Source organism: Lygodium microphyllum, chromosome 30 (assembly GCF_053477565.2).
Source record: "Lygodium microphyllum isolate KBCC chromosome 30, Lygodium_microphyllum_v1.1.10, whole genome shotgun sequence".
Classification (NCBI taxonomy): domain Eukaryota; kingdom Viridiplantae; phylum Streptophyta; class Polypodiopsida; order Schizaeales; family Lygodiaceae; genus Lygodium; species Lygodium microphyllum.
In genome coordinates this window covers 119,193,497-119,203,130 of record NC_141164.1, presented here as the reverse complement: position 1 = coordinate 119,203,130, position 9,634 = coordinate 119,193,497, and positions in this window count along the sequence as shown.

Below are 9,634 nucleotides of genomic sequence, written 5' to 3'. Positions count from 1 at the left end.
TAGGTGTAGCCATATAACGTGCCACAACCCCAATTGCAAAAGCAATATCTGGATCATGGCATACATAAGACTACCCACGACTAACGCAAAGGGAATCTTGGCCATCTCGGCCCTCTGCTCATCTGTCTGCGGACAATCTACCTGTGAAACCTTCACATGAGAAGGTAATGGACAACCAATAGGCTTAACATCCTTCATGCAGAAGTGCCCATGGATGTACTCCCTTTGTGTGATAGATAGAGTAGTCTGTGAGATCGATCGCGTATAATACGCATACCAAGTATATGAGAGGCCTGTCTCATATCTTTCATCTCAAAGTTTTTCTTGAGCTGAGCCTTAAGAGCATCTAGCTCCTATTGAGCTGTCCCTGCTAAAAGCATGTCATCCACATAGAGTATCAAAATCAATAAAGAACCGTCACAGGCTTTCTTCGTGTACAAGTACGGATCCATAGCACTGTGGCTATAGCCCTGTGATTGCATGAATACATCAAACTTATGGTACCATTAACTAGGTGCCTACTTCAAGCCATATAGACTCTTCTTTAGCTTGCACAGTAGGTGTTCTTGCCAAGGTCTACACAGCCCTTAGGCTCCTCCATGTAAATCTCATCATGCAAGTCTCCATGTAAAAAAGCTGTCTTGGCATCCATCTGGTGCAAATCCAGGTCAAGCTCTGCAACCAAGGCCAAGACTAAGTGTAGGGTGGTCATCTTGACCACATGATAAAAGACTTCATCAAAGTCAACACCATGTTCCTGCTTAAAACCCTTAGCAACCAATCGAGCCTTATATGCCGGCTTGGGGTGTCCAGGGGTACTTTTTCAGTTTGTACATCCACTTGCATGGCAAAGCCTTCTTACCCTGAGGCAAGAAACCAAATCCCAAGTCAGATTCTTATGCAATGAGTCAAGGTCATACTGCATAGCCCTCTCCCAAGAGTGACAATCACCCCTGCACATAGCCTCATCATAAGTGAGAGGATCTCTTGCATTTGTAACCAATACATAATCCATAGAAGAGGGCACAAAACGGCCAGGAGGTCGTCTATCTCTAGTAGAACGCCTCAATCCAAGCTCTGCTTCATGATCAACATCTTGTCTAACATCAGTATGTCTAGCATCTAGGCCATGAGCATCAGGTGATGATGCATGCTGTCTAGCTAGCCATGGAGCGGTGGGCTGAACAAGAGCAGGTGGCTCCTCTTGAAAGATAACTCTGCGTAACTCAACCACTTTCTCAGGTTGCATATGCATTTTGTCCTCATGAAAGATGACATCATGGCTGCGGATCACTTTTCGCGCCTGCGGATCCCATACACTGTAACCCATCTCTCTTGCATCTCCATAGCCAATGAAAATGAATTTGACACTTTTAGGATTCAGCTTATTGCGTTTGTCCTTGGGCACATGGTAGAATGCTTCACATCCAAAGACACGCAAATGATCATAAGAGGAGGGGGGCTTGCCTACCCATACCTCCTCTGCAACCTGAAAGTCAATGCCATTACTAGGCGACCTATTAATGAGATGCAATGCAGTAGTAATTGCCTCGGTCCAAAAGTGCTGCGGTAAGCTAGCTTGGCTAAGCATGCTACGGATCCTTTCCTAAATGGTCCTATTCATGCGTTTAGCCATACCATTCTAGGGTGGGGTGTAAGGGGTGGTCATGCGATGCGTAATACCCCACTCATCACAAAATTGCTCAAAAGCATGTGATACATACTCACCCCCATTATCTGACCTTAGGTATTTGAGCCTTTTCCCCCCAGATTGATTCTTTGCCAATGCAAGCCAACACTGAAATGTGTCTAAGACATCGGATTTTCTCCTAATGGGATAAGCCCAAACCTTATGTGAGTAATCATCTATGAAATTAACAAAGTACTTTGCCCCACTAAGTGACTGACAGGGCATGGGCCCACATACATCTGAGTGCACAAGAGCCAAGGGATCACCCATGCATTTCTTACCAGACCTTTTATGCGTATTTCTAGTCTGTCTGCCATACAAACAATGATCACAAGAATCAAAATGCGAAGAGTCAAAAGGAGGAAGATACTGCAAAGCACGGAGCATTTTCATTCCTTTAAGAGACATATGCCCCAAACGAGCATGCCAAAGGGATACATGGGGAATAGAACTCACAGACAAAAGACGATCCAATGTAGCTCCATATACAAGTAAGGGATAGAGGCTACCAAACTTGGCACCTCTTGCAAGTACAAGCTTGCCACAAGTAATATTTCATGTAGAGTCTCCAAAGGACACAAAATACCCTGCATCATCAAGCTGTCCAGCTAATATAAGGCTGCGAGTCAACACAGGTACATGGCGTACATCATGCAAAACAAAAGAGCTACTAGAAGGAAACTGCATCCTAACATCTCCAATGCCCACAATGTCAAGAGACCTGTCATCACCAAGATGCACAAAACTAGACATGGTACAATAGGTATGAAACCAATCTCTACAGGGTGTCACATGAAAGGACACATCCGAATCCAAGAGCCAGCACTGCGCATACATAGAATGTATCTCAGAAGTCTGTAAGGCATTGCATGTAGAATCTGCAAGTATGTAATCATCATCTGAATTAGTGGCCTGCATGATATTAACCTCTTTTATCTTCACACTAGACTTTGCAGGTACAATAGTGCGCTCAAAAGACTTTTCTTGCACTTTTTATGATAGGTAAGATTAGACTTCCATCCATGGGACTTATTGCAACCGCGTGACTTGGACCTGGACTTCTGAGAGTCCCTACCCTTATGATCATTATCGTGCCTGCCATTTTTGCCACCTCTAACGGTCAATGCATGTGAAGAGCGGGAAGCATCATTGTTTCTCTTGTTGATTTACTCACTCAATAAAGCACTCTCACCATCTTTGATTTTTAGCCCATCAAGCTTGTTCATGCATATGGTAGTATGGAATACATCCCATGATTCAGGCAAGGTGCCAAGCAGAAACAAGGGGTGCAAGTTGTCTTTGAACTCAATACCCTGTGACAACAGACTCTTCATGATAGCATGAAACTGATTGAAATGAGATGAAAGGGAGATCCCCTCCTTCATGCGAAGGTCCATTAACTGCTTCAGCCAATACATCTGTGACGCAGAACTCTGTTGCATATAGAGCTCTTAAATCTTCTCCCATAAATCCCATGTACTCTGATTTTCATATTCAACAACATTATGATGGACCTCTTCTGAGAGACAAAATAATGGTAGACTTGCATAGCTCATCAACTTCCATCCAAATATCATCATCCATATCCTCAAGTTTGACACCCTTGAAACGCAAGGGTTCAATCTGCAACTTCTGTACCAAAACCTACCATATTTGAGACTTCCAATACCCATAGTTGCTACCATCCAACTTGGCAATGTTAAAGAGAGCTGTATCTTTCAGATGACCAGCCATACTATCCCAAATCAAAGCAAAAAAGTAAAATTGCAAGTTATTGTAATTAGCAGAAAATGCACTAAATCCACTGCTAAAACTGGCTAAAAGGGCGGATTTCACACCAAGAGAAGTACCTGTCCACCAAAAATGACCAAGATAACATCAAATAGTAAGCATTACCCTCATAGTAGTGCTCAAAATCTGCAGATTTCAGCTTGCTATATATAAATGACAACAATATGTAAAACAGTCCCAAAATGAAGCAATCACTGATACATATGTCACTGCAACTGCTAGGCAGCAAGATACATCTAACAATGAGTTTCCAGGGGTAAGAAGGTACCAAGAACTGTCAAAGCAATAATCTGTCGGGAAAGAGACATCTCATAGGTCCATAAGTCATGCATGTAATGGGTCTCAGGGTAAGAGAAGAGACCAAGCACAAGCATAACTGATAGAGTAAGAAGCTCAATACATAACCATCCAAGATGCATACAAAACTGACAAACATGTGATAGGTGCCTTCCCCCCCAATAGGCGTATCGAATTAGCCCACTACACAGACAAAGTGCAGACATAAATCTCTCAAGAGAGCAAATGCATGTAACTGTCTCACAAGCTCAAGCTCATCTGTAAATAAGACTCTGTGTACATTGGAATATACTAAGAGGCTCCCACTAGAAGTGAAGCTAGATGCAAAGAGAGCAAGCAACTCTCTAATACATCAAATACATAGTGTTAACCCCAATTCGAGATGGCTGAAAAATGAAGGAAAAAGTGAAAAAATGATGGAAAAGAGCAAAGGCATAGAGGCAGCCCCTAAAGCTAATTTGAGGAAAAAAGCGCAATTTTCAATAAAAGGCACCTCAAAAAACTCAAAAAACTCTTGTGAAAGAGCGCCAGGCTTCCTCTTGTGCCATTTGTAAAAGAATAGATGGGTATAGGCTTAGGGCATGAAGCAAGAAGAGGGACTTAGAAAAAGGGACCTTACCACAATGGCCGGTCATGTAAAAAGGGATGGGTGCCCAACGGAATTTAGGGTTTTGTATATAAAGTTCAAAAAGTGAATGAGAGTTCATTATTTGGTGTGTGGCTAACAAGAGTCCTCTCTTCTTCGCTTCTTCTCTTCCCCTTACTTGTCTGTGTGCTCTTGAGAGAGGGAGTGTGAGAGTGTGAGGGAGTGAGTGAGTGTGTAGGAGTGAGGGATCAAGAGGGTGAAGCTCTTCACCATCTCCTCTTCTCTCCTCTTCTCTCTTCTCTTCTTTTCTCTTCTCTTTTCTTGCGTGCGCGGCTATGGTGGATGGAGCTTGGAGATGGAGGAGGCTTGAGGATGCTTGAGCTAGCATCTAGGATTGTGGAGCTATCGGCATGTGAGAGAGAGGAGGCAACTCATTTCGGCATCAAGGTAAGCTCACTACACCCTGAGAGGATCGGCGGCGCGTTGGCTAGGTGAGAGATAGCCATGAGAGCTCACTTGAAACACTTGAAACAATAAGCGGTCCGTGGGTCTCGAGGTTAAGCGTGAGCTCCCACTACATTTGGTTCCATTGCTGGGACCAATGGATTCAAGATTGAGCCCTTGCACGCCTCATATCGAGCATCGAAGAGTAAGGGATTCATCCCCGAAAACGGAGCTTGAGATATGTAGGAAGTTTGGGGTTTTTAATCTTTGAAACAAGTAAGTATTTTGGGTTATTTTGTTGGTTTGATGATTGGAAAATATGGAGAAATCATTTTAGTTTTTTGCTTTCGATCTTTGTTGCATTTAGCATAGGTTAGGATTAGAAAATCTGATCGCAAAAGCGTAGGGTTTGCTGTTGTAAAACAGGGAAAACAAGGCACAAATCATGCAAAAATTGGAAAAAGAGTGGTTGGGATGTTTAATGTCGGCAAGTGAGTGATCGGGGACAGGGTTTAAGAGCCAAGAGATCAAGGGAGAGCTCATTTCATACCCTGACATTGAGAGAGAGAGAGAGCTCTTGGAGATTCGATTTGATCTTGCTGCTAGGGAGTCTACCGCGCGTTTCAGGTATATCAAGCCGTTCCCCTTATGCATTGGCACTGATCTAGAAGCTCTGGTGTGATATGATTGCATGCGTCGTCCGAGTGACTGGTTCTTAGCTCAAGTCCTAGAATCGGCCCTCAGCCCACTTACTCTCGGCTGACTCAGCCCACTTGCAATTCCGCCCTCGGCCCACCGTCCAAACGAACCCACTCGGCCAAAAGTTCACTCGAACATATAGAAACTCAGTCCTCGGCCCATGTACCTTGGCCGTCCGAATAGACCCCCTTGGCCCCGTCCAAGTGAATCTCCTCAGCCTGTCCGAGTCACCTCGTCCAAGCTTCCCATTTGGCCCTTGGCCACAACAACTCGGCCCGTTCGAGCGACACACCTAGCCCACAATTTCCATTCGGCCCTCGGCCCGTCCGAGTCCATCACTCGGCCCCTGCAATTCAAACGAGTTGGGGCCGAGTCAGGATTTTTCAAATTTTCAAGAAATTGAACCAGACCCGCGACTAGAGTTCGGCTGCGTGAACCTTCGTGAGTACTCTCAACATGCAGAACTCGATTTTGGCGCAGGGAATAGGCAAATTTGTAGGACGCAGCCACTTAGCAGCTCGAGTAGGCTATTGCAAGACCCAGAGTCCTAGCGACAGCCAGTTAAGCCAAAGACCCTGAACAAACCTAAAACGGGTAAGATAACGCATAAAGAGACCCTAAAACCTAACAAGACGGCCATAAGTGGGTCAACAAGCCTATCATGCCTAAAACAAAGTGAGATACTTGTTTTAGATACTTGTTTTCCACACTCTTCTTGAATTTCTGCACTTGAAGTACACTTAAGGACAACTGAAACCACCTCACTCTAACGTGATGAAAGTTAGAAACTGGATGCCATCCTGGCTTAAAAAAAAAAAAAAAGAAAGAAAGAGAAAGGAAGGTAAGAAAACACATCACAAAAAGAAAAAGACATGCAAAGAAAGACTCACATGAAGACACAACTAGGACCACACAGGATACGATCATTGCACCTAGGGGTCCTCAAGTTAGGCATGTTTGGTGGATTTGGTTGGCTGGCTCCACTTCTAACCCCCTAGCCCCTTTTTCACCCCCCACTTCACGCTTAGGGCACATCAAGGGCAAGACATACCTAGGGAGGTAACACTCCTCTATGGTTAGACCTGTCACCCTATGTTACACACACCGCACCTCCCTACCGCATGAACGGATTCCTCAAGTGTGGGACATCACCCAGGCCTACATGTGGTTAAACCTAGCTCCCCGTTCCACCAGCATGAGCGCAATGCATGACATAGTAAGGTAGACACTCCCCTTAGGTAGAGCACTACACCTTCTCCTTTCACGTGTACTACAAAATGTGGCAAACCACCAACTTTGGAGGCCCCATCATCCACTTGACATCTGATTGGCTTCTCCGTCAACCATCATTGCCAAAGCTTCCAAAGAATCTAAGTCCACATGTGCCCCTACCATCACCTGACCAAAAACTTGCCAACCGCCTATCCTTTCCCAACAAATAGCTAGAAAAGCCATGGGACTGGCACCCACATCGGAGGGGGGTAATGTTAACCCCAATTTGAGATGGTAGAAAAATGAAGAAAAAAATAAAAAAATGATGGAAAAAGAGCAAAGGCATAGAGGTGACCCCTAAAGCTAAGTTGAGGCAAAAAGCACAATTTTTAAATAAAAGGCGCCTAAAAAAACTCTAAAAACTCTTGTAAAAGAGCGCCAGGCTCCCTCCTGTGCCATTTGAAAAAGAACGAGTATAGGCTTAGGGCATGAAGCAAGAAGAGGGAATTAGAAAAAGGGACCTTGCCACAATGGCCAATCATGTAAAAAGGGATGGGTGTCTAAGGGAATTTAGGGTTTTGTATGTAAAGTTCAAAAAGTGAATGAGAGCTCATTCTTTGGTGTGTGGCTAACAAGAGTCCTCTCTTATTCTCTTCTTCTCTTCACCTTACTTGTGTGTGTGCTCTTGAGAGAGGGAGTGTGAGAGTGTGAGGGAGTGAATGAGTGTGTGGGAGTGAGGGATCAAGAGGGTGAAGCTCTTCACCATCTCCTCTTCTCTCTCCTTCTCTCTTCTCTTCTCTTCTCTTTTCTCACGCACGCTGCTATGGTGGATCGAGCTTGGAGATAGAGGAGGCTTGAGGATGCTTGAGCTAGCATCTAGGATTGTGGAGCTACCGGCTTGTGCGAGAGAGGAGGCAACTCATTTCGGCATCAAGGTAAGCTCGCTAAACCCCGAGAGGATCGATGGCGCGTTGGTTAGGTGAGAGATAGCCATGAGAGCTCGCTTGAAACGCTTGAGACAATAAGCAGTCCGTGGGTCTCGGCGGTCAAGTGTGAGCTCCCACTACACATAGCATCAGACATGCCAAATCCCAATAGGGTACATCCAGAGCATAAATTCCAAGCTATCTCAGACCCGTAAAGCATAAGACTAAAAGCATTCAAAGAGCATGTAACTAACAACCAAATGTAATGCCCTGTAGATCCAAAATGCTCAAATACATCTGAAGATAAAGCTCCAAGTAATTATCAAGCATGGGCAAACCAAGTGGCATCCATATCTGACCAAGGCATAAATGCAAGAAGCCTAAATGTCAAGCAATGACAATAGGCATAGACCGGCCCAAAGCATGCCAACTGAAGCCAAGTGCCAACTGAAGAACAACCAAGTCGGAGCTTAATACAAGCTTAAAAGCATGCCAACTGAAGCATGCCAACTGAAGAACAACCAAGTCGGAGCTTAATACAAGCTTAAAAGCATTCTAGAATCAAGAAGAAGCATTTGACAACCTCCAGATACATCGGTATGATCATTCAAACCTCAAGGAAGCACCCTGTATCCATGAACCAATGCATACACCAAGTAAATGAGCTTCAGCCCACTGCATTACAACAAGCAATTTACTATTATATGAAGCTCAAACAGTGCTCAAATTTGCTCCAAATCAATCCCAAAGCATAGATATAGCATCCCATAACATCCGGGCATCACCGAGCATCATCGGGCATCAATAGGGATCAAACGGGCAATTCCAAGAAGCATTAAATAGTAAATGTCAAGTGTTGCCCTATTTTGACAATCCTGGGACTGTGTATACAGCAAAGTGCTGAAGGGAGAAGCACTTGAGTCGATCACTGGGAGTGAAGCACCAATGCCGGGGAGTCAAGCAATGCTCGGGAAGGTTGCCAAGAGTGCCGGGAAGCCGAGGAGTGTCAAGATTGTGGGAGAGAAGGAAGGAGTCTCACTTGTAGCTTTCTTGCTTGCACAATGGGAGAATACACACAAGGGTGGAGGCTGAAAACAGTTTTCCTCTTCTTAGTTGTGTAAGCAAAAAAGAACTCTCATACAAAGAAATAGAAGAACCCTATATATGGGTCTCAAACCAAAGACAACTAATTAAGGTGGCATACTAACTGAGCCACGAACTAGAGTAGATAAGGATAGCTATCATGTAGCTATTATTCATGGGCGGTGTACCAACCGCATCTACAACTGAGAAGTCGGTGACATAAATGCACAACGGTCACCCTGTCATATCACGAGTGGAGCTCGATATCTCAACACTCCCCCTCGAGCTCAATCCCAATTCCTACACACCAAGCAGGTCTCTGAACTTGCGCAGCTTCTCTGCGCCCAATGCCTTAGTAAATATGTCAGCTACCTGATCCTCTGTGCTGACATAAACTAGATCAATAAGACCTAGTAAAACCCTCTCTCGCACATAGTGATAATGCACCTCAATGTGCTTTGTTCTAGCATGATAGACTGGGTTATTTGCCAAGTGTATACTACTCATGTTGTCACAATAAATGACAATTGGCTCATCTGTAGGCTGATGCATATCATAAAGTAGCTTATGCAACCAAGCTACCTCACATGCAGCCATTGCTGCACCCCTGTACTCAGCCTCTGTGCTGGACAAAGCAACTGTAGGCTGTTTCTTGCTGCTCCAAGTGACTATAGCACTCCCAAAAGAGAACACATATCCACTGGTAGATCGTCTATCAGAAATGCTACCAGCCCAATTAGCATCAGTGTATCCATGCAACTGTATCTGAACCCCAGTCTCATAAAATAGTCCATACTGCAATGTGGACTTCACATACCTGAGTATGCGTCTAGCCGCATACAAATGCGGTTTCCTTGGAGCCTGCATAAACTGACTTACCAATCCAATAGCATAGCTCAAATCTGG